Genomic DNA, 25,026 nt, shown 5'->3' on the forward strand with positions numbered 1-25,026 from the left:
AGGGTTGTGTACAAGACACGACCGTCCGACGTAAACTACGTAAAACAGTTTGGTGAAATGAAGAATCTAGTTGCAGTGCAAGAATACATGTTTGCAGCAGCTCTCTACAATACGCGCTCGTTATTCTGCTACGAACGGCAACGTAATTCTGCTACGACGTCGTACTTTGAACAAATTCGTCTCGCCTCAATCTTCCTATGTTTAAAATGGTGTCCATGAGAAGAATCGATTAATTCCCAATAATGCATATTTCGAATCACTAACGACCACACGATCCACGCCTTAGGCTGGAATAACAAAAGCAAATAAGAATCTTGAAAGAATTAAACTTGACTGCCACTGAAGCCATCCATGCGAATACATATTTGTAGCATCTCCCGACGCGCGCTCGTGATTCTGCTACGGACGCCAGGCAACTTTATGGCGTCTCCAAGCGGTTAATTTGCACTTTGAAAAAAGTTCGGCTCGCCTCAATCTTCCTTTGTATAGAATGGAAGCCCTGAGAAGAACCGATTTTTCCAATATCCCACACAGCAAATAGTTTTGAATATTCAACGACGTGTACAATTGCAGCTGAACCCATCAAACGAATTAACATTCAATATTCAATAAAATTTGACTGAATTTTACTAGAAAGCACCGTTTAAGTTTATTTTGATTTAACAGAACAGTAAGATCGATTGAATATTGCATTTATTTGCCTGCTCCAAATATGTGCATGAAAATACATTTAAAATCACAACATATTTTTATCTGTGCATATGTATTTGGAATAAAATTTGCTCAGCAACTCCGCCGATGCTTAGAGATGTCGTAATTACTCTCGATTCTGAACGATTATTGAATCGTTTCATCGTTGAGTAGTAATCGAAGCAAAATTAATCGATTATCATAACGATGAATCGATTAATTGAAGTAATCGAAATCTAATAGTTGTCGTAAAATCCCGATTAATCTATTACTCTTGAATCGATTAATTGTTGGGAAGTAATCGATTTAAAAATTTATCGATTATCACAACAAATAATTGATTAATCGAAGTAATCGATTAATTTGCGACATCTCTACCGATGCTGGGACCGCTCTCCGCGATATTTCAAATGAAATGCCACGCGCGCGGGGGAAAGCAGTTTTCTTATAATCAATAAATATGGCCCATTAGTCCCGCCTCTTTGTTGTCCGGTATGACTGCAAATATTGTGTACTCGTCACACACTTACTAAATGGGCGTGACTACAGGTTTAACTTTATTGATTACAAGAAAGCAGCTCTTCCGCGCGCGCGAGCCATTTCGTTCGAGATGTCGCGAAAAGCAGATCGTAGTCCCACCATCGGCTTCGGCGGAGCTGCTACCGGAAATTTCATTCTCATCGATGGTGTGGTTCATGCGGTCGTTCGCGCTCAGATTAAATTTTCTTGTCTGAAGTACTAATGATTGGCTACCATCAGAGAAAGTAGCTCTTAAGTCACAACTTGAGGCGAGATGAATTTTGTTCAAAGTAAAACTTAATTGCTTGGTGATGGCAGATTTTTTCCATCGGTAGCAGAATCACAAGCGCGCGTTATAAAAAGACGCTGCCGATAATTATTCGCGTGGGTTTCAGTAACAGTCAAGTGAAATTTCCCATCAAGATTATAATTCTAGTAGGTAGCCTGCTACTTGTTTAAGGTTTTATTTCCATCCATGCGAATACATATTTGCAGCTTCTCCATCTGACGCGCGCTCGGACCGGCAGTAATGCTATGATTCCAAACAATTATGCTTTATTCTATGCTAAAAGTTCGTCTTATTTCAACTTTCGGTTGCACTATAGACAAATTATTTCAACTTAACCTTCCTCCCAAACATATTCGTGGTTCTGAAAAGATCCGATTCATTCCCAATTATGTGCCTCACCAACAACGACTACTGGACTGCGCGACAGCCATATGATGATTCGGCTCTACGCACGCCGTTAATTCCCAGATCCAAAAATGCTGCTTGTAACACGGATGTAAAGATGTACTGCTGTTGCCACGACCGCCACCACTATCGAACGAAAAATTTTCATCCGCACCACCACAGCCGTTGTCGCTAGGACCGCTTCTGGACGCCTTGGTCCGCTTTCCATGAAATCCAGAATGAAAATGACGGGCGCGAAACACGGGGCTTTTTATACACAGGAAAAACGAAGCAGTGCATCAAAAGGCCCGTACCTTATTTTAATCTGATGTCCGTGTTGAGGATTTATGAACGGGATTTATTATTTTTGAATTTTTGAATATTTCACCCGGTTTGGAAAGAAATAACATTTTCAATAGTTTGCCGTTGATAATGAATAGTTTTAATACAATTAGCAAATTGGTGGAAAGTTTCCGAATCTATTAATAACGAAATCTCGAAAATCCGTCGAAAGATAAAGTCGCCATTACGGTTTGAAATCTTACATGATTTCGTGACGGTCCCCAATTTGGAAATTTTCATTTTGCACCCTGTATCCGAGGCTTCCCCTTAGACGTAGTTAACGTCAAAATGCGCGAACAAAAAACACGTCCGTACGTGCTGCTGTCTCGAACTGGAATGGGCCACGCGCGCGTGGGAGAGCAGTTTTCTTACAATCAATAAAGATGGCTAATTAGTCCTGCCTCTTTGTTGTCCGGTATGACTGCAAATATTGTGTAACCATCACACACTCACCAAGGGGCGTGGCTACAGGTTCAACTTTATTGATTACAAGAAAGCAGCTCTCCCGCGCGCTAGCCATTTCGTTCGAGATGTTGCGAAGAACAGACCATGGTAACACCTTCGGCATCGGCGGAGCTGCTACCGGAAATTTTATTCCCGGGGTCGCGCGGTCATCCCCATTAACATTAGCAGCGCTCAGATTAAATTTTCTTGTTATGAAGTAGGGGAATGACGGCTTTGGCAGGTTTTGATCTATTGTCAAGGGGGTTTTTGTTGGCCAAATTTTATGAAATTTGGCCACAATATTCTTTGATATGCAAAGAATGCTTCTGGCCAAATTTGAGCATAATTAGTTACCGAAAACACCCTGACAATAATAAAACAAAACCTGCCAAAGCCATAATTTCCCCTACTAACGATTGGCTACCATCAATGAAAGTAGCTCTTAAGTCACAACTTGGCAGATTGTTTTCCGTCGGTAGTAGAATCACGAGATCACGATTCAGAGAAAGACATAATTTTAGTAGATAGTCATCCATGCGAATACATTTTTGCAGCTTCTCCGTTAGACGCGCGCTCGTGATTCTACATACATACAGAAAACATACGATGATTCAACTCATTCATGAATTTTTGGTGCTAAAATGCCAAGCGCGCGCGGGAGAGCAGTTTTCTCATAATCAATAAAGATGGCTCATTAGTCCCGCCTCTTTGTTGTCCGGACTTCAAATATTGTGTAACTGTCACACACTCACCAAAGGGGCGTGGCTACAGGTTCAACTTTATTGATTACAAGAAAGCAGCTCTCCCGCGCGCGCGAGCCATTTCGTTCGAGATGTCGCGGAGAGCAGACCGTGGTACCACCTTCGGCATCGGCGGAGCTCCTACCGGAAATTTTATTCCCGGCGATGGTGTGGGTCGCGCGGTCGTCGTCATTAACATAGCAGTGCTCAGTTTAAATTTTCTTGTATGATGTAGGAGGAATGACGGCTTTGGCAGGTTTTGTTCTATTATTGTCAGGGGGGTTTTGTTGACCAAATTTTATGAAATTTGGCCACAATATTCTTTGATATGCTATGATATGATATGATATTTGATATGAAGTACTAACGATCGGCTACCATCAATGAAAGTGGCTCTTGGGAGCGTCCACAAATTACGTAACGCTTAAAGGGGGAGGGGGGTTGGGCGAAGTGTGACGACTTATACATAATTTTTAGATGCTTCATACAAAAAGTGTGACATAGGGGGAGGGGGGTTTGAAAATGCCCAATTTTTGCGTTACGTAATTAAAGGATCTTCCCTTAAGGTGACTCGGGGAGACACTACACACCGTGTTATTTTTCCTATCTTTTGTCTCTTTCTAACATTGTCACCTCGTAATTTTGGAGTGGCGTACTTCGGTTTTCAGTTGTTTGATGTAACTGTAAATGTATCAGCATGTAGATTGCGAATAAGCACGCGCCGATGATACTTTTCAAAATCATATATGTTGTAGAAAAAAATTAAGCATTAATGATAATCAATATGTAGTATCAATAGAATTGGCAAATTGCTGAAGGGCTTCCGAATCGATTGATAAGCAAATGTCGAAAATAAGATAAAGACGCTATTAGCGTTTGAAATCTATCCTAATTTTTGTGACAGTCTTGAATTTGGGAATTTCCGTTTCCTTAGACGAAGTTTACGTCAAAAAATCTGTAACAAACATCAATACTGACGCCATACAATTTTTTTCAGTCATAATGCGAATCAATTGTTTGCATGGTCTCCTTCCGATACTTGCTTGGGATTCAACTACCGACGTTAGAGTTGCGCTTTGAATAAAGTTCATCTCGGAACCGATTTCTTTTTCAATCATCAACAGGAAAAATACAAAATTAGAGTCTCGCGGGAAAATTTTATGTTGTGCCGACAGCATCCAAATCGTTGCAAACGCCACATTAGTGAATAAATTGCTGTAGCAATCTTCCGATGACAGCCTATGCTCGGACCGGCACTAATGCTATGATTCCGCTACCGATGCCAAACAATTATGCTTTGTTCTATGAAGAAAGTTCGTCTAATATCAACATTCTCAATCACTAAAGTCATACAACTCCGAATTACGCTAGAAAATTTCACCGAAGAATTTTCCAGTTTCTAACGGTTGCACTTTAGGAAAATTATTTCAACTTAACCCAAATATAATGATGGTCCTGAAAAGAACCAATTAATTGCCACTTATGTGCCTTATTAACAGCAGCCACTGGGCTGCGCGATCGTCATCCGATGATTCGGCTCAACGAACGCCGTCGATTGCCAGATCCGCCGAAGATGGAACACGGATGAAAATGATGTGCTGCTGCTTCCACGACCGCCACCACCACCGACCGAAAAAATTTCATCCGCACCACTATACCGCTGAGACAGCCGTTGTCACTGGGACCGCTTCTGGACGCCTAGAGATGTCGCAAATTAATCGATTACTTCGATTAATCGATTCATCGTTGTGATAATCGATTAATTTTGAATCGATTATTACCCAACGATTAATCGATTCAATAATCGAGATGAATCGTGAGTAATCGATTAGTTACTAATCGATTAATCAGAATTTTACGACATCATAAGGATGTCGAAAATTAATTGATTATTTCGATTAATCGATTCATCGTTGTGATAATCGATTAATTTTGAATCGATTACTATACAATGATTAATCGATTCAATAATCGACAAGAATCAAGAGTAATCGATTAGTAACTAATCGATTAATCGGGATTTTACGACATCTCTATGGACGCCCTGGTCCGCTCGCCGTGACATCCAGAATGAAAATGACGCGCGCACGCGAAACACGGGGCTTTTTATACACAGGGAAAACGAAAAAAGTGGATCAAAAGGCCCGTACCTTACTGCAATCTGATGTCCGTGTTGGGGATTTTTGAACGGAATTGAATTTTTTACCCGGTTTGGAAAGAAACAACATTTTCAATAGTTTAACGTTGATAATCAATAGTATCAATAAAATTGGCAAATTGCTGGAGAGTTTCTGAATCGATTGATAAGCAAATGTCGAAAATCCATCGAAAGATAAAGACGCTATTAGCGTTTGAAATCTATCCTAATTTCGTGACGGTCTCGAATTTGGAAATTTCGGTTTACACCCTGTATCTGAGTCTTCCCCTTAGACGTAGTTTACGTCAAAATAGTATTCTACAGGGTTGGTCAAAAAGGGCCAAAACCCGTGAACTTATCCTACCCTGATATCTTTTTAATTTAACAATATGTCTTGGAGTATCAAAACATTCGATACCATCGAAGGAACTTCAGTTGATTATAACTCTTGACCGAATCTTTGAACGAAGCTCTGTTCGGACGCATTCATTTCGTTTATGTCCTTACGCATGTAAGGCTGTGAGACGATGTGATCTGCAAAACCAAATAGCATGTATGACTAGTTGATGACAAATTAAAACGATCAAAGGTAACATGGTATATTAGTACAATGTTCGTAGAAGTGCACTTACTTAATGTTTTAGTTGACATCTTTGCATTTTTTTTTTGTCTACTTTCCTGTGTTGGGCACCGCCCAGTTTTATATAGCATCATATAACATATGCCAAGACCTCAATGCGATTTAGTAGCCGAATCGTGAAGAAATTTTTTTCGATTGCTAGAAATTTGTCAAGAAAGTTGTCCTTCGTAATCCGATGTTAACAAACAAGATTCGACGTTTTTTAACGAAAACCAACTTTGAAAGTTAATTGTTTCCCGTGGAACGGACGACATACAGTGATTGCCTGACTGCGAGTTCATGAAAAGGACCATAAATTAGGTCACTCGCAATTAAACTGAGTTTGTTTTCACGAAATTTTCATTTGGTCCGTCGTCGGTGGCAGGATGCTCTCTGTGCAGTCTGTGCGAAACATGATGGCAGCAAGCGATTGGCAGCGGTAGATATCTGCATTGTGCAACATCTGGTCTCATCTGGTTTTCACGTTTCCGTTTCAAGTACATACACGTATGGAAGAGAACAGGATCGAACACGCGGTATGCATTATTATAGGTGTGTCGCAGGGCTTTAAAATTACTACATAATCAGATCTTGGTAAATCTTGCCAAATTTTCAGTATCATCATAGTTTTTAAAACCTTTTAAAAATGGGTAGACTATCTGAGAAAAATAGAAATGATTATTTATTCAATACTAGCAGACCCGACGAACTTCGTTTTGTCTAAAATTGATTTATTCTTCGATTAGTTCTCGCGTTATGCAGAAATTTATGCTTCATTTGTATGGGAGCCCCCCTTTTCAGAAGGAGGAGGGGTTTCAAACCACCACAGAAACATATCTTCCCTTTCAAAACCTCCACATGCCAAATTTGGTTCCATTTGCTTGATTAATTCTCGAGTTATGAAGAAATTGGTGTTTCATTTGTATGGGAGCCCTCCTTCCAAAGAGGAGGCCACCTTAAGAACCTTCCCCGACTCCGAAAACCTCTGCATGCAAATTCGAAAAACGATACATAGAGGACACTTTTGAATTTAAATTTTCATCGTTGATATCATGCAGTCAGGCAATTTTGCCAAAAGCCGTTTGTCTGAAAAACAAATTACCATAGATTACGAGTAGTGAAGATTGAGAAATGAGAAGTTAGTAGTGATAATTGCGAAGTGTGAGGTGAAAAGTGAGGAATAAGACTTCACATGAGCATGTACATGATTGACCGCCCACGGTTACTACTTCGTTATGGCCAGGTCAGCTGTAAATACACAGAGAACCAACAGACGAAGTTTAGGACTAACATCATCTTCAATGTGTAAGTACTGCTGACCCAAAAATAAGCAATATCAGCGCCATTCCGGATGCAGATCGATAAAAAATTTACTTTCTGATTAATTTACTCACCCGCACAAAGGAAAACACAATTTAGATGACCGGCCGATTGCTCTGCTGACTGAAGAAAACGCGACCGGACCCATTACATTTTTTCTCGCGGAATAAGACACAAAACATTAAAAGTGAAAAGACGGAAATGATTATTAAGGAAAGAGAAGTACAGGGGATGTGTGAAAATCGAGATAATAGAATTAAAAATTAATCAGTGAGTAATGAGTGATGAAAAATGCGAAATGAGTGTTGTGAAATATGAAGTGAGAAGTGAGAACTAAAGACTGAGAATAAAGAACTAAGAACTGAGAACTGAAACTTTAGAAGTGCGGATGATACCTGGAACTGAGAACTGAAAACTGAATGCTGAAAAGTGAGAACTGAGAACCTAGCATGAGCACTGAGCAAGAGCATTATGACCGTACAATTCGTGGTTGCTACTTCGTGATTGACTAGAACTTGCGAAATTGTACAGAGAACCAAATGACTGGAAGTTGGGATTAGTATTTTACTTACTCGGATTTATTTGCGAAGGTCAGATGAATCGAGCCATAATCGAATGCGAGACATTCGCTTATCAATAGCTCTCAGACCTATCAGGCTAGTAGCCTAGGACCTGACAGTGGAGAGCTAATGATTGGCGCAGGACACTCGGGATTGAACCTTTCAGATTTCAGACGATCAAACTAGTTTTATAGGTTTTGAAAATGGAAATCTGGCTGGTTTATCCAGTACCTTCCTTTTAAATGATTATTGAACTCTAAATTTTAACTTATCCTTGAAGAGTAACAGAGATGGATAAGAAAGGCTGTGTTATCGTTCTCACATATTTCCCTAGCTCGGTTGTTCCAGTATTTACATTACGTTGGTCCCTACTAGTCCAATCTGAAGATTGGTAAATAATTCGACGTTTCTTGCATGTAAATGCACTTCTTTCAACAATCTTCGATCGTAAAATTTTAATCTTGGAATGCTCCTATTTCAGCCATAATAATAATGATCATTGCTTTTCTTTTCTTCCGATCGTCTCCGCAAGGCTCAATGCATTAGTTCTCACTCCAACGACCAACTCGTATCGTATTAATGATAGAAATTATTACAATTAAGATCGAACGTCGTCGCGTTTGTAACAGGCGTGTAACCTAATATTCGACCATAAGTGCACTAGTTAATTAATTCTCACCGCACAAAGCAGAACAAATTATTCCGAATGATCACACGATCGTTCTGCGCACTGCTAGAAACTCACTAATTTATTAATTTGCCAGCCGCACAAAGCAGAACACATTGTTTCTGAAAATACGAACACGAACACTACTCTGGAATCGGTGATTATTTTGTGTCATAACACGAACGCGTCCAATCATGTACTCCCACGCGATCAATATGCGTGCATAAATACGAACAAACCTACACTGATTGTTTTACTTTCTCATTAAATTTACTCGCCCGGAACCGCCCGTAGAACCGGACATTTCGATAACCGGGCGATTAATCTACGTCCAACACAAAGCACGAACAATTTGCACTCTGAAAAGTGAGAACCGAGAACCTAGAACTGAAAACTGGAAATTAGAACTGAGAACTGATAACTAAGCTTAGCTTAGACTGACTGACTGCACTTCGTTCCAAGTGAATAGTGGTTATAGGATTGGCCATCTATTCTCGAAGTGCACTTTCCAGCAGCTCCCAATTAATGATCAATAACGGTGCCGGCCAAGTCCTTCCAGTCAGTTGAATGTTAGTGTATGATTATTGTTGCTACTTGAGACCGAGAATACCTCTGCATCTCCATAATAACCACAGGAAGGAAGTTATGTTATTTGGGTGGGGTAATCAGAAACATAAATCAGGATTCACCATGGAAAGTGATTCGATCTATGCAACTTCTAGTTTACTAATAATTAAGAATATTTTTATATGGAATATAGTATTAGCATTTCTTATCTGGTGTCTTAGAATAGGTGTTGAATTGTTTATACATCGCGATAATAAACAATTAATCGCTTAAAGTGACGAATCTGATAGCACTCCCACCAACAGGTAGCAGAAACCTTCACCTACGTGTTGATGGTGTTGATTTGCGTGGGAGTGCTATCACATTCGTCAAATCGACGTTTTAATCTTTGTTTACAAAAGCAGATAAGTCGTTTTGAAAATTTGGTATTGATTGCATACCTTAAAGCATTTGTTGTCACTTCTAGACCAACATTTGAAAAGGGCGTAACAGCCAAAATTTATTCTTTCTGATTCCTCGTCTACATATATAGCTTTATATGTGGACGAAGAATCAGAAGGAATAAATTTTGGCTGTTACGCCCTTTTCAAATGTTGGTCTAGACTTGTCATAAGACGAGTTTGCACAATCCCATTCAATTCCACCACTTAATTGTACCTTGACAGATATGTATTTCGACCTCAACAGTAAGGTCGTTTCAGTGTCTCGTACATGACTCGATTAAGTGGTGGTCTCGTCTTATGACAAGTGAAAACATTCCACTAAAAAGCTCAAAATAATTTTCTTGGCATTTGTTGTATTCCATCGCAGATTATTATATTACATGTAACTTATTGATCTGTTATGATTATTTTCTGGTTAAAAACTTTAAATAAATTTAATTACTCTGCAATTTTGTCAATAAAGCAATACACGCGTAATTTGCCAATAGCCTTTGTAGGGATTGAGACGGGCGTGACAAGATATGTTGATTGAATAAGAGGGCGTATACATTAGCTATGAGTACCAGATGCGAGAGTGACAGATGAACGATATTATCCTTCAGTTTTGTGATGTATTTTGCAGGATCGAGTTGGCTACCGAGCTGCTGCGAATCGAGCAGCAGCTGGAGATGGCTGATTCCGCCAGACACGACAGCTTATTTCCTTAAATCGAACAAAGTGTAGTTGAACATTCTAAAGGCTCAAATTACCGTCATCCAGTCATTGACGAGAAAGACAGCCACGTGCTCGTACCATCCTCCAGTAATAAAACCACCCACCGATGGGAAAACGTAGTCTCCAGCTGGATGGGGGAAGTATTTTTGTTTCAAAATTGCATCATCCAATAGCGAAGACATAATTATATCCGGTGGATGCTTCATTTGGTTGTATTTCACTTTAGCTTAAAAAAAAACTGCCTTTTGCAACATTTTTTTCCCAAGAGAGGAAATGCTTCGATCAAAAACAAAATGTATAAATAAAGCGTGAAAATACTCTAGAAATTACTGAGCGTAAAATCAGCACTGTTCGACCCTTTTTAACTATTTATTTATTTATTTATTACCAGACTAAGGCCGGAGTGGCCTGTGCGGTATATAAGAGTCTTTTCCATTCGGCTCGGTTCATGGCTGCACGTCGCCAACCACGCAGTCTGCGGAGGGTTCGCAAATCGTCCTCCACCTGATCGATCCTCGCTGCGTACCTCGCCTTCTTGTTCCTGTCGGATCATTGTCGAGAACCATTTCCAACGGATTACTGTCCGACATTCTGGCTACGTGCCCGGCCCACCGCAGTCTTCCGAATTTCGCGGTGTGGACGATGGATGGTTTCCCAACAGCTGATGCAACTCGTGGTTCATTCGCCTGCTCCACGTACTGTCCGCTATCTGCACCCCACCATAGATGGTACGCAGCACTTTCCTTTCGAAAACTCCCAGCACGGAGTCCAAGGAACGTACGATTTTCTACCATGATGCGTCTCCGAATCTCTATACTGGTATCGTTATCGGAGGTCCACTGGCGGAGCCAGTTATTGTTTTTTGGTGGAACACCACTAAGCGCAGGAACAATAACCTTCGAGAACAATGGTATGATTGCATCGCGTGGTGCCCCACCTCTGTCTCCGCCAGTGCGGAGGTCACCAGTGAGCCCAAGTACACGAATTCTTCAACCACATCGATTTCGTCGCCACCAATACAAACTCGAGGTGGGTGGCTTACGTTGTCCTCTCTTGAGCCTCTATCTATCATGTACTTCGTCTTCGACGTGTTGATGACTAGTCCAATCCGTTTAGCTTCGCTTTTCAGTGTGATGTAGGCTTCCTTCATCATCTCAAAGTTACGTGCCATAATATCAATGTCGTCGGCGAAACCAAAACACTGAAAATCGTACCACTCGTGTCAATCCCTGCCCTTCGTATTACTCCCTCCAGAGCGATGTTGAATAGCAGACACGAAAAACCATCACCTTGCCGTAATCCTGTGCGCGTTTCGAAGGGACTCGAGAATGCCCCTGAAACACGAACTACGCACATCACCCGATCCATCCGACGATCAACCGTATCAGTTTATCCGGAATTCCGTGTTCGTGCATTAGCTACCATAGCTGGTCCCGATCGACTTTATCATATGCGCCATTGAAGTCGATAAATAGATGATGTGTGGGCACGTTGGTTTCGCGGCATTTCTGCAATACCTGACCTATGGCGAACACCTGGTCTGTGGTAGACCGTTCACCCATAAATCCCGCCTGGTACTGGTACCCCACAAACTCTTTTGCAATTGGTGTTAGTCGGCGGCATACAATTTGGGAGAGTACCTTGTAGGCGGCGTTCAGCAATGTGATTGCGCGGTAGTTGCTACAATCCAGCTTATTGCCCTTTTTGTAGATGGGACACACGACACCTTCCATCCACTCCTGCGGCAGAACCTCATCCTCCCAAACCTTGGTAATTACCCAGTGCAATGCTCTAGCCAGTGCCTCACTACCGTGTTTAAATAGCTATCCTGGTAGTTGATCAACTTCAGGGGCTTGATTGTTTTTCAGCCGGCCGATCTCCTCCTGGATTTCCTGGAGATTCGGAGCCGTAAGTCGCATGTCTTGCGCGCGTGCCCTAGGTTCATTACCATACCGCCACCGTTGCCTGCCATATCGCCATTCAGGTGCTCTTCCTAGTGCTGCCGCCACTTTTGGATCATCTCATGCTCGTTCGTAAGAAGGTTCCCGTTTATGTCCTTACACATATCGAGCTGTGGCATGTGGCCCTTACGTGAACGGTTCAACTTCTCATAGAACTTTCGTGTGTTATTAGCGCGGTACAGTTGCACTTCTTCTGAAAAATCGAGTTTTGTCTGTTCCGCACCCGTTTGTATCATGCCTCGTTCGCCCTCGTGCGGTGTTGCAGCAATCTCGCCCATGCTGCATTCTTCTCCTCAACTAACTGCTCACATTCGCCGTCATACCAGTCGTTTCTCTGATCCGGGGGCACCGGTGCCTAGTGCAGCGACTGCGGTGCTTCTAATGGCGGATCGAATATCTCTCCAGCCATCTTCAACAAACGCTGCACCTAGCTGCTCTTCCGTTGGGAGTGCCACTTCCAGCTGCTGCACATAGTCTTGGGCTAGTCTACCGTCTTGAAGCCGCCCAATGTTTAGCCGCGGTGGACGACTCCGACGCGTGTTGTACACCGTCGAGAGTTTTGAGCGTAGACATACTGCAACGAGGTCGGATTCAATATTCGCACTGCGGTAAGTACGTACGTCCGTGATGTCGGAAAAGAATTTACCGTCGATTAGAACGTGGTCGATTTGGTTTTCCATTACTTGATTAGGTGATTTCCATGTGGCCTTGTGGATATTCTTGCGGTGGAAGAAAGTGCTTCGGACTACCATTCTGCGGGAGGGTGCAAAGTTTATGCATCGTTGGCCGTTGTCGTTCGGTACGGTATGCAGACTATCCGGTCCGATGACCGGTCCATACATTTCCTCCCTTCCTACCTGAGCGACGATTTTGACGTCCCGCAGTGGGCATCCATTGTATGTCTGCTCCAGCTGTGCATTGAACGCTTCTTTTTCGTCGTCGGGTCTCCCTTCGTGTGGGGTGTGCACGTTGATGATGCTATAGTTTAAGAATCAGCCTTTTATTCTCAGCTTGCACATCCTTGCGTTGATTGGCTGCCACCCAATCACGCGTTTGCGTATCTTGCCCAGCACTATGAAGCCGGTTCCTAGCTCGTTGGTGGTGCCACAGCCTTGGTAGAAGGTAGCCGCTCGATGCCCGCTTTTCCACACTTTCTGTCCTGTTCAGCAAATTTCCTGCAGCGCTACGACGTCAAAGTTGCGGGGATGTAATTCATCGTAGAGTATCCTGTCGCAACCTGCCAAGCCTAGCGACTTGCTCTTCCATATTCCAAGGTTCCAATCGTGATCCTTTATTCGTCGCCTATGTCGTTGCCGATTGCATCGAGTCGTATTATCTTCTATGTCGTTTGAAATGCGGCGTATGGGCCTGCGCAAACCTCCTGTCTCGTCGGAGGGCCGTCGTGTGTTTTGTTCCTGGTATAAAAATCCTTATGAAAATTAATTTACCAATTCGCGAATTAGATACACTTTTATTGTGCTCAGTAGAGTTCACCCGGGGCTTAGGTGAAACAGTCAAGGAAACAGTTGAAACTGGATGGTCAACTGTGATGAAAAGAACAACGTTTGTCAAAACAAGGAAAAGAAGCAGCGTCTTTGCAGGTCTCGTCTCAGTTTTCATTGAGTTTCATCATAAGTCTTCTTGTCTAGCCTCGCCAAAAAAAATAGACTCATCCTTCTACTTTCAATCAATATTTTAAGAGAAATCGCATTCATGGCAATAACACATTGATGTGTGAAGTCTCCAGTCTGGTATGATCACTGTAGTGTTATTGGAAGTAGTCGATGCATTTCAGACTTTTTTTTTGTTGATCCCAAAATATGTACTTGTGCGGTACGATCAGTTTTCAATTTAGTGACAGGGTAATTAAATTTTAAAGTAACAAAGGTATATTTATGTATCGATCAACCGGTTTTGGTACCATAGCTGTATTAATCTCAAAGAAAGATCTCCTTGTAAACATCACGATAGTCGTAATACGACCATATATGAATTGCTCTCCATAATACATATATTATATAAATGACTATGAAGAATTGTTATGATTTGAGAATAAACCTTTTTTTTGCCTTTCTTGAGACTCCGCAAGTTTTGAAATTGCCAAATTTATATCTTTTGGGAAAATTGATATTTTGTTAATCTTCGTGAAAAAATAATTGCATCCAGTTATGTTTTCGAATAACTAACTAAATTGTTTATCAAGTCCAACTAGAGGCGTATAAATCTATGCATGGTACATCGAGAAATATCCACAACAAATCGTGTGGATCATGTGTGCCCAGTTTCCCTTACCGGTTAAAATAACTGAAACCAATATCCAGCCTCAAAATACAACAATGGTTGGTTTTTGATGCTTGTGGTCAGGTACCCTATTTTATTTAGGATGTCTTCAAACTTAATGGCTCTATAAATCTGGCTCTTCTTCCTCTTGTTGTACATTTCAATGTCTGTCGTTAATCCCTTCCGTATGTCTTCCTCTCGTCGTTGTCTCCCAAAAAAAAAAGTTTGTTTATCCCGTTACAGATGTAAAAATACGACGAATGTCAACTTTGTGAACATCAGAATCGTAATTACTTGAGCACCCTTAAATCCTTTCCTTTCCTACTGTATGATTGTATTCCCTAACCTCGACTAAACCGCGAGTCTTTCGGTTCCTCAAAGCTAACATTATGTATAAGAATCAAGAAATGTATTGTTAAACTTGATTTCGCCTCCGTAGCGCTGAGCCTTTCAAATAAACGAAAGATTAAAAAACAAATTTGGCTCTTTTCCTGGTGGAATTTGGAATTGGAAACTTGCTTTTCTCTGTTTTCAGCTTTCGTGTGCAGCTAACAGTTGATACGCTGCTAATTAATGGTTAATGACCGAGACTATCTGCCTCATTGTGTGCGCTTGCTAACGACGCTTATAATCACCGATAAATGTACCATCATAATTTAATGACATCTATTGTATTACTTAATTACCAATACAGCATACCCTATACCCAACTCGCAGTAAAGCAAATGGATTAAATGTTCAAATGAGCAAAATAATAATACTGACAAGTTGTGTTGTGAAATAGAATGATTGGAACTAAAAGTAAAAGCACACTTTATTCGCATAACTTATCGAATACATTCGTCTTTGAAAAGTGAAATGTCTTTGAGTATCGCTGATCAATTATAGAAATGTATAACATTTATTGCAAAAGTTCGCAAAGATTTTTTTTTATCACTACTGTGCGAGTTTTTTCCTTCTCCTGTTGAATGAAGGGATGGGACCTTTATCGAGTATTAGTTGTCACTGTCCCGACTTATCGTTCTCCCCAGTGCAAACCTTTGTCCGGTTGCGTCGACTTGGTGACAAAACGAGAGACTATTTAATCTGATTGTATCGCTTGACAGGACGACGGGCTGGCAAATTCAAGTGAAGCCCACCCAAAAAGGACCGAAGCAATTTCAGGCGTTGTTGTTGCTGGATGCTTTCTCACTTCGTCAATTGACTTCTGGGCCTAGGTGGAGGCGAGACGTGCGAAACCACCTTCCTTTGTCCCCGTCAGTGGCGATAAGGTATACGGTTCCGGGCTGGGGATGGGATTGGGAACCTAATAAAATTTAATGGCACTAACAAGGGTGCCGGACTCGACACCAAGAAGAGGTTGTTTTCGGACTTGGATAGATAATTAAAACATAGTAGTATCCGTATGGGACGGTATCACTACGTCCAAGCCTGGACGTCAATTTTAATCCTTAGCTGAACAGCGGGAACCAATGGTGTTCCAGTTGGATTAGAAATACCTTTTACCGATAGCTGCAAATAATCTGCAGTGTTTTCAGTCTACATAATTTATGCGCATCAGGTTTTATTCGACGAAGAGTATTGTCCAGTTTGATTACTTTTTAATTTAGCTTCGACGGACATGTTTTCCCAAGTAACATTTTTAGTTTTATAACAGTCATCGAAACCAAAGCAAATATTTGCTCTGCAAGGCTTCTATAAAACCATGATAAAACCAAAATATTACTGCGGTTGGCTAATTATGAAAGAGCGTTTTCACTGTTGGTATGTAGTTAAACTTCTTCTTATTATTGGCATTACATCCCCACACTGGGACAGAGCCGCCTCGCAGCTTAGTGTTCATTAAGCACTTCCACAGTTATTAACTGCGAGGTTTCTAAGCCAGGTTACCATTTTTGCATTCGTATATCACGAGGCTAGCACGATGATACTTTTATGTCCAGGGAAGTCGAGACAATTTCCAATCCGAAAAATGCCTAGACCGGCACCTTCGCATGGTCTTGCTTTGTAGCCGTACGTCTTACCGCACGGCTAAGAAGCCCCCTTAGTTAAACTAAGGTTGTTTAAATCAAAATAACAGCAAAAACGGCTGATACAACGATTAGGTGAAGTGCGCTCAAACTGTTTTCAAGGTAATTGCAATTATTCAATGAAAAAAAAGTTGAAAATGGCATGCTTAGAATCATTAGTGACAACAAAAATATGTCGTTTACTCCATGCATCACTGCTGAAGAATAAAATTTCTCATAACAACCTTAAAAATGGTCATTCTGTCGTTAGACGTAGATACATTTATTATACAAACTGATTATGCTATAAATTTCAAAATGGTCTACCACTCTTCACTGCAAAACCGCAAGCTACGGCCAGCTCTGACGGCAATAATTCAAAACCTCCTAAGGATGGAATAGCTGTTGGCTGTAGGTAACGAAACTTTTTTTTTATATGCGTAAAAGCACACTTCAGTCCCTTCAGCTGAATGCGTGCATATCCTTTTTGGATTGGGGGTTGCCTTAACATTTTTTATTTTTCGAATATGGTAATTGGATGTCGGGGCCTTTCTGAAAGTGGCTGTGAAACGATAATTTGATTGATTGAAGCTCCCAGACCATAGATCCAATTCAATTTATTGAACCGTAGTTTGTTTATTTTCGCATGGCGTAAATGGGATTGTGCGTTAGATACATGGTTGTTCATAAGGGTCTACGCAAAAACCACTTTAATCTCGTTTTCTCGTAAGTAATTTTTCGAAAAATATTAGACCTCATTATTGTGTTTGTGTTTTGTGGGGCCTTCCTTAGTGGTGCGGTAAGATGCGCGGCTTCAAAGCACGACCATGCTGGAGGTTCCCAAGTTCGATTGACGGTGCTGTCTAGGAGATTTGCGTATTGGCAATTTTCTCGACTTCTCTGGGCATAGAAGTATCATCGTGTTAGCTTCATGGTGTACGAATGCAAAAATGGTAACATGGCTTAGTTAATAACTGTGGAAGCTGCGAGTCGGCAATGTCCCAGTGGGGGATGTAATGCCAATGAGAAGAAAAGGATTGTTTTTATTCATAAAAGTTGTCATTTTCATGTTGGAACAATCTTAAACTAAACTATTAACATTATTCAACCACTAAACAAGGTTGTTTTAAAAAGGTTCAAGAGATAACAGCCATTTTTTTGGCTTGGGATATTCTAAGTTCTATTAAGGAACTCTGATCGGTCAAACTAGTTACGCACCCGACCCTTCTTATTATAAATCAAGGGAATCAACGCATGATTCAGTCGAAAGACTATTTCAGTTAGCTCTTGTACGAATCGATTAACGGCACCAATGAAAACGCGAGTACTCTTAGTTTTGAATTCTGAGAAGTTTTTCCTTAATATTGACAAATTATAGATAGTAGAATCTATAGATGAGCGAAAGCATGATTAGCTTCGTTTTTTACCGTGTATCAGGCGCATACGACATCAATTATGATCTGCTTACCAATATTTATCTATCAGCTGAAGAATATGAGAACAAAATAGCAAAAAAGCTTAAAGTCGATGTTATTTCCACAAGCCGAGACTCTTGTGCGAAATCCACGAGATTAGTTAAGAATCTCCTTCCAGAAGAAAGTTCAAACAAGTCCTCGTTTCCCAGATTGACCCAATATGTGGGAGAAGGACCCGCTCTTTATCTACGAAATGTCAACCATAGGAAGTTGGAAATCCCACTCTTCCTATCATTCTTCCTTCCTATCTACCTATTCAATCGGGTGATGGATGGTTAAATTGGCAGAGCACATTTAAGAATAGTTTGCGTAATGAGACTAAGGAAATCCGATCTTCAGAATTATCCGTTAAGCTCCGTAGCAGGGAAGTTTGTCGTAGATCATCATAAATTCGCCAGTATTTGCGTTGTTCAACACCGTTTATAGCTAATCAATTCTGTCGAAATCATACCGCCAAGGTTGCTCAGGAAGGAAGGAATAAGATTTTGTTCAAGGGTGATAGGGAACACTTTTCTTGCGCTTAGGATTATAGGGGCGTAACTTCATTGATCGATTTCTCTTCATCGATGGTTTATTCTAAACTATGCAACGAATTTAAACAGTTTACGTTTGATTTAATAATAAAGGATAGTTGCAGCTTGCACTAGAAGCAACAACAAAAAATAACTGAGAAGTGAGAAGATGTTCGAAGTGATTACAGAGTAGGGAGAAGTGAGTACTGCAAATTGAAGTGAATCCTGAGTAGTGAGATGTGTGCAGTAACAAAAGAGTAGCAAAAAAGGGAAATCAGAAGTGAGTTGTGAGAAGTGAGGTGACTAGTAAGAGATGATTATTAGGAAGGGAGAAGCGAGACATAAAAGAAGAAGGAAGAAAGAAAAAAGGGGAGAGAAAGAATGGAGTTCCTCACTTCTTGCTGCTCTATTCTCACTACTTCGCTCTAACAACTCATCTCCCATTCTTCATCTCTCACCTTTCACTTCTCACTACTTACTTCTCATTGCTCACTGTTTTTGCACATCTTCCTTATCATTTCTCATCTCCCACCACTCACTCCACACTCCGCACCTCGCACTTCTCACTTCTCACTATAAACCACTCACTTTTCATTTGACACTTCTTACTTGTAATTTCTCACTTTTCACTTTTCACTTCTCACTTCTCACTGCCAACTTCTTTTTATCACACTTTTACCGCACAATTTTAACTTCTCCCTTCTTATATATCTCTTTTCACTTCTCACTTCTAATTTCTCATTTATTCTATCCCCTTTTTACATAAAACTTTTTACTTTTCACTTCTCACTTCCAACTTCTTACTGCTCAAATATAATTTTTTACTTTTAACTTCCTACTTCTCACTTCTCATTTTTCACTTTTCACATTTCATCTTTCACTTCACTTTTCAACTTTCTCACTTACAACTGCTCACTCCTAACTTCCTTCTTCTAACTTCTTATTTCTCACTTCTTACTTCTTCCTTTTCACTTATCACTTTTCATTTCTCACTTCTCACCTTCCACTTATCACTTCTTACTTCGCTCTTTGAATTGCTCATTTCCAATGTTTTACTTCTCCCTTCTTATTTTCCACTTCTAACTTATTATTTCTTACTTATTACTCACTTTTTTATACCTAGTTAATACATAATAAATTATTATTTTTTTGCAACAAAGGTTTCTGTCAAATTCTTTCTGGAAACACGCCTTTTTAACATTTGCGCAAAGTAAATATGATGTGCAGTGCACAGTAGGATAGAAAATTCAATGCGCTCGTTCTCGTGATTTTCATTATCTCCAGCTAAAAATTTAAAACATTTATTTGGAATCAGTGGAAAATTTGTACCGAATGCAGGAAACAATTAAATCAACAAAAAGATATCTATTTGACTTTTCGGAAACAGAATTGATTAAAATGGGTAAATATTTTCTACCTCTCACTATCCTCCCATCCTCTGTTATCTCCTCCTTAAGATAAAGAATGTGCGTACCATACCAAGTTTAATGAATCACATACAGTGATTTCATACTCGCCGCTGCCAGCTTCAGGCGCTAACGTATATGTGATTACAGCCAGAATGAGTTAACCACCTGAAGTTTGTATGGCGAAAGACATCTAACGCGGGTTTTCTCAACAGTACTTTTCACGAACTTTTCATGAAAAACTATTTGGTACCAGTTATGTAGTAAGGTGTCTGCTACTACGCCTACCAAATATTTTTTTGATTAGGGAGCTTAGGGTGATCGAGATATTAAACCTTAGATGCCTTTCGCCATACTGATTTCCGAAAGTTAACTCCTAGTGTGCCATTGTAAACACGCTCCAAGTAGGCGATTCGTTGATATCGGTCTAGTGGTTCAGAAAAAGTGAGTCTTCTAATTGATCAACAATGTGGGCTGCTACGTTTGATGTGCAGATTCTCATAAAAACTACACTACTGCAACTACAGCAGCACCCACGACTATCGGAACTTTTACTTTTTTTGCTTTAGAGCAGGGAATGTTGATCCGGGAATGATTGTTGAAAAACTTTTATTCTCACTTTTGCACTATCGGGCAAATGTTGCGATCTCCATCTCACTGAACATATATTTATCTCATCTCAACAAACAAATACGGCACCAATTTTGAAGCTTCCTATTGTCAAAATGCGTGCTCACTGCTGAAAAAATCACAAAAATAAGGAACAAATCAAATTGCTTTCCATTGCTTTGTTTTCTATGAGATGAATATCGGAGCATCAAGATGAATTCCAGGAGCAGTTCCCCTATTTGACTTCAACCAACAATTGAAACTACATAACCTGTTTTTAGTCGCAACGACAAATAAGCGCCAGATTACAGTATACAGACAACAAGGTAGGAAAAATTACACTTCTAGAGTGACGCGTATTTTATCAGCACATGTTAGAAAAAACAAGTAAGCATGCAGAGACCTCAGAGCATCGTCTCGGTTCAGTTTGTGCGGAAATAGCAGTGACGTCACATGTTTACAATTAAACTGAATGTTTACATATGTAGAGTAAATGATCCAATAGCGGAGGAACTAGACACGTTCCAACACTATTCATTTTCCCAGAATTATTCCAATACTTATTTCGCTTACCTTGGACATATTCGATAGCTTTCCCCATCTATTTTATATGGAATAATGCTTCCGTCGCATGCATTCCATGTATTCCGTCTCAAAAGGACAACTCATATTATGGATTCATTGTTCCAATAGTTGCAGTATTTTTTAATTCGTGTTCCTATAGTTGCGAGTCCCTAGTCGAGTGTTTTCTTACGGGACTCGCAACTATTGGAGCAAAGGCCAAAATTTAGTAAGGTATTTTGAAGATATTTACCAGTTTATCAAGCTAATCAATGCTTTTTCAATTGGTTTGTATTTTTTTTTTATTCGTATACTTATTTGGTAGGCACTTTGTGTTCTTGACCGCTACTGTGCCGTGATCTTCTGTGGTACTCTGCTGAACAGAGTCCACACAGAATCTATTTTTAGATGTCCATATTTCGTTATTGTTGTCGTTGTCAGTCCATATCATCGTGAGTCCATTGTGTTCATTTGTCCATGTGGTGAATCCAGTGATCGTGGCTTTGTTCGGTTGCCATTAATCGAAGTACGTTGGAGGAATGCCTCCGAGAAGAACAGATTTTTGTCAGTCGTCATAGGCAGCCGCGTCGGTGAGGCGCGTTCCCCAAAACGCCACCGTACGGAATGCGCTTCTGGCGACTGGCAAGGGTTTGGTGGAGGGGCTGGAATCGAACCCACGACCATTCGCTTATGAGGCGAAATTGGTTTGTATTCTGACATAACACTTTATTATTGGACGTAGTGAGTTGCTGCGTTTGATCCTTAGATTTTCCGCATACTGTACAATCGCAACTATAGAAACACCCACGACTATCGAATCATTTGCCCTGCTAAGCCTGCCTTGTTTTTCGTATGCCATAGCCAGATAGAAAAACATACCTCCAGGAAAAAAAGCTACTTGTGGCGATGAATGCTTTGATAAATTTTGTTGCAAGGCACAATAACGCTAACAGAATAAATAATAGTAAGAGTAAGCCTCCACTGAATCTTTTATAATTTAAAAATGCTAACCAAACATTTCGTACAAACGTATATGAAGCTTGACGTACAACTTGTTGAAAAAGAGGTATGAATATGTTACGCCGCTGATCTATAATTTCTAATCCCGATTAAAAATTCTGAAAAATGTACCGTTGAAATTCCAAACAATCTGGCATGAATATTCCACGGAAAAAATGCGAAGAACAGTTCACCGCCAAAATTGCAAAGAATTTCCAAGACTCATTCTTCTCTTGTGTAGAATGGTTGTCCTGAAAAAGACCGATTTATCTCCAATAAACGCGCCTTTCCAACCAATATAATAGCAACCACTGAACACTTTGAATCTTAATGAAAATAAGACTTGACGAAGGCCACCGATGCGAAACATTTTCTGGTTCCATTGCTGCTGCCCACGCTTTGATTCATCGGGAAATTCGCTGCAGCAATCATCACTATGGTTAACGGAAATGTCACCTTCTACGGGTTCCCTGGTGGCACCTCATAGGTTCCAAGAGTGGTCAATGTGGTCACTTATCGATTTCGAGCGCATAGCTATCTATTTGGTGGAAAATCATGACAAAAGAACCGCCGCACGGCATATTTCGGTGTTAATTCGGAAACGTCCTCTTCTAGGGGATCCCCGAGGGTACCTCATAGTTTCCAATAGTGGTGATTTCGTGCGCATTATCATCTATTTTGTGGAAAATCATGCCAATAGAGCCGCCGCACGGCATATTTTGGTGTTCAAATGGAAATGTCCCCTCCTACGGATTCCCCGGGGGCACCTTGCAGGTTCCAGGAGTAGCCACTTTCGTCGGAGCCCCTCTCATGAACCATACATTACCGTTTTATGAGAATCTATGTAGAATTAGCGATCGAAAGGCATATATGGAGCGATTTTTATGCTCCCCTTATATGACGAAAAAGGTCCCCGTGGAAGTCGTTTCCCGGTGGTTATTGCCTCTAGAACCAGCATAGCCATAGCCAACATAGCCACCAAATTGATGAGTTTATCTTTCAAACGGTTTATAAATTTTGTAATTCAGTTATAATTCGACTATTTTATAATTATTTAATAACCGGTACCGATGCCGCACCATCGTGTGCGCTCACTATGAAAACTTGGTCTGCAAGCTGAGGATTTGAATTAGAACCAAGCACGTAAGTTGCTCGCATTCGATGTCTGTGCTTGCGATGCACGAGCGAGATTGGTTGGTTTACTGATTGTTAACAGTGCTTGGCGAGATTTAATTTTTACAATAGTTTAGCACCTTTAATCCATTATTTTTAACAGTGGGGCAGACTCTTTAAATCAATATCGGTTCGAACACGCTTGGAACTTCCAGACCACTTTTCTTGACGGTCTAAAATTTGAATCTGCAAAAAATTGAAATATGAATTTCTTTCATTAGTGAATAAGTGAATTATTGACCTCTCTCTCTCTTCCCGTACACAGAAAAAAAAATGAAAAATAAACAGCGCGTAAAACTTGACATGCGGAAATTTACGCTATACTTCGCTGAAAAGCTCCTCTTCCTAACAAGATTGCTTACAACTTGTCTGCAATATTGACGATTCACGTCAAATACTGTATACATTTGGGCTGTATCCCGTATGGAATTACGCTAATAATGACGTTCCATTTATGTGCATGGTTTTTAGCTTAAATTTCAGTGGATTTTTCTATCTGTGTAGGACGTAATCCTACGTCAAATAGGGATCATTCGCAATATCAAGTAATTTAAATTTGCTTTGCAGATGCAAACGCTATTCAAGACGTGATGTTCATTCCCTGCCATTGATCGAAAAGGGGAAGATTCGCTGCGTACATTTGTCTACATACCGAGCGGGACTTGTTTTGACAAATCGGGGGCTATTTTGGACATTTTAGAACAATTTCATTTATTCGCTATCATGTACCATAAATCGAATATGAAGCTAAACATTAGACTGTTTGACCCATCCGGAGTTTTTCTGTTTTTGCTTGAAAACCCTTTAGAAGCAACGCTGAATAGTTGGCGGATTGTGCTTCCGAAATCAAATTCAATTATTTCATGAACGAATTGTTTTTGATTTCTAGATAACCAACCTCTAAATCAGTATAACGTAAGTTACTGTAGAATTTCCATTACAATGGTAATGCCAATGGATGGTAACTTTCTGTTCAATATTTGTTTTTTTTTTGTATATTTTTTATAGAATACTAAAAATCCAAAGTAGCCCCTAGAGGCAAAAGTAGCCCCGCCCGACGGTAACTCTATAAACCGTAATTGTAACTCACATATTTTCGGGCACGTATCTGGTAATCCACGCATAATTGATTGATGTCTCTACAAGAAAACAAGCAGCGAATTGCATTTCCAGTACGCTATATTAACCGCATCGCCTCTGACGAGTTTTCGGAATTGCACGGATTTATTGCACCATTAATTAATTATCAATTGGCAATTTATGACGCACTTATAGCTGTCAGTGAATTATTTTTTTAAATTATTGGAAAAAAGCTTCACATGTCTAAAGCTTATTCAGATGGTTAATAGATCCATTGTTGCGTTGTGATAATTCCTCAGACAAAGCCGGAGTGGTTAGCGCAATAACTAAAACTCACCAAAGCACATACAGATGATAAAGTTGTCATTCAATTAAATAACCGTTTGAAAAATCTTTTCAATTGCTAAAGCTTTTGAATGGCTAAAAATCACACAGTTGACTTGCAATGATTGTTAGCAGAGTTCAAGCAGTTAGTATATTCAGATGAAGCAACTTCGTCTCAACTTTTAATGATTATCACATGATT

The 25,026-nt window shown here is 40.3% G+C and overlaps 1 long non-coding RNA gene across 3 annotated transcripts in view; it reads left to right on the top strand.

Annotated features, from left to right (window-relative positions):
- The window catches only part of LOC134226267 (uncharacterized), a 262,327-nt gene that overhangs the window by 30,639 nt on the left and 206,662 nt on the right, over positions 1-25,026 (top strand). The window lies entirely within an intron of this gene.

Source organism: Armigeres subalbatus, chromosome 3, assembly GCF_024139115.2.
Source record: "Armigeres subalbatus isolate Guangzhou_Male chromosome 3, GZ_Asu_2, whole genome shotgun sequence".
In the NCBI taxonomy this organism is placed as follows: domain Eukaryota; kingdom Metazoa; phylum Arthropoda; class Insecta; order Diptera; family Culicidae; genus Armigeres; species Armigeres subalbatus.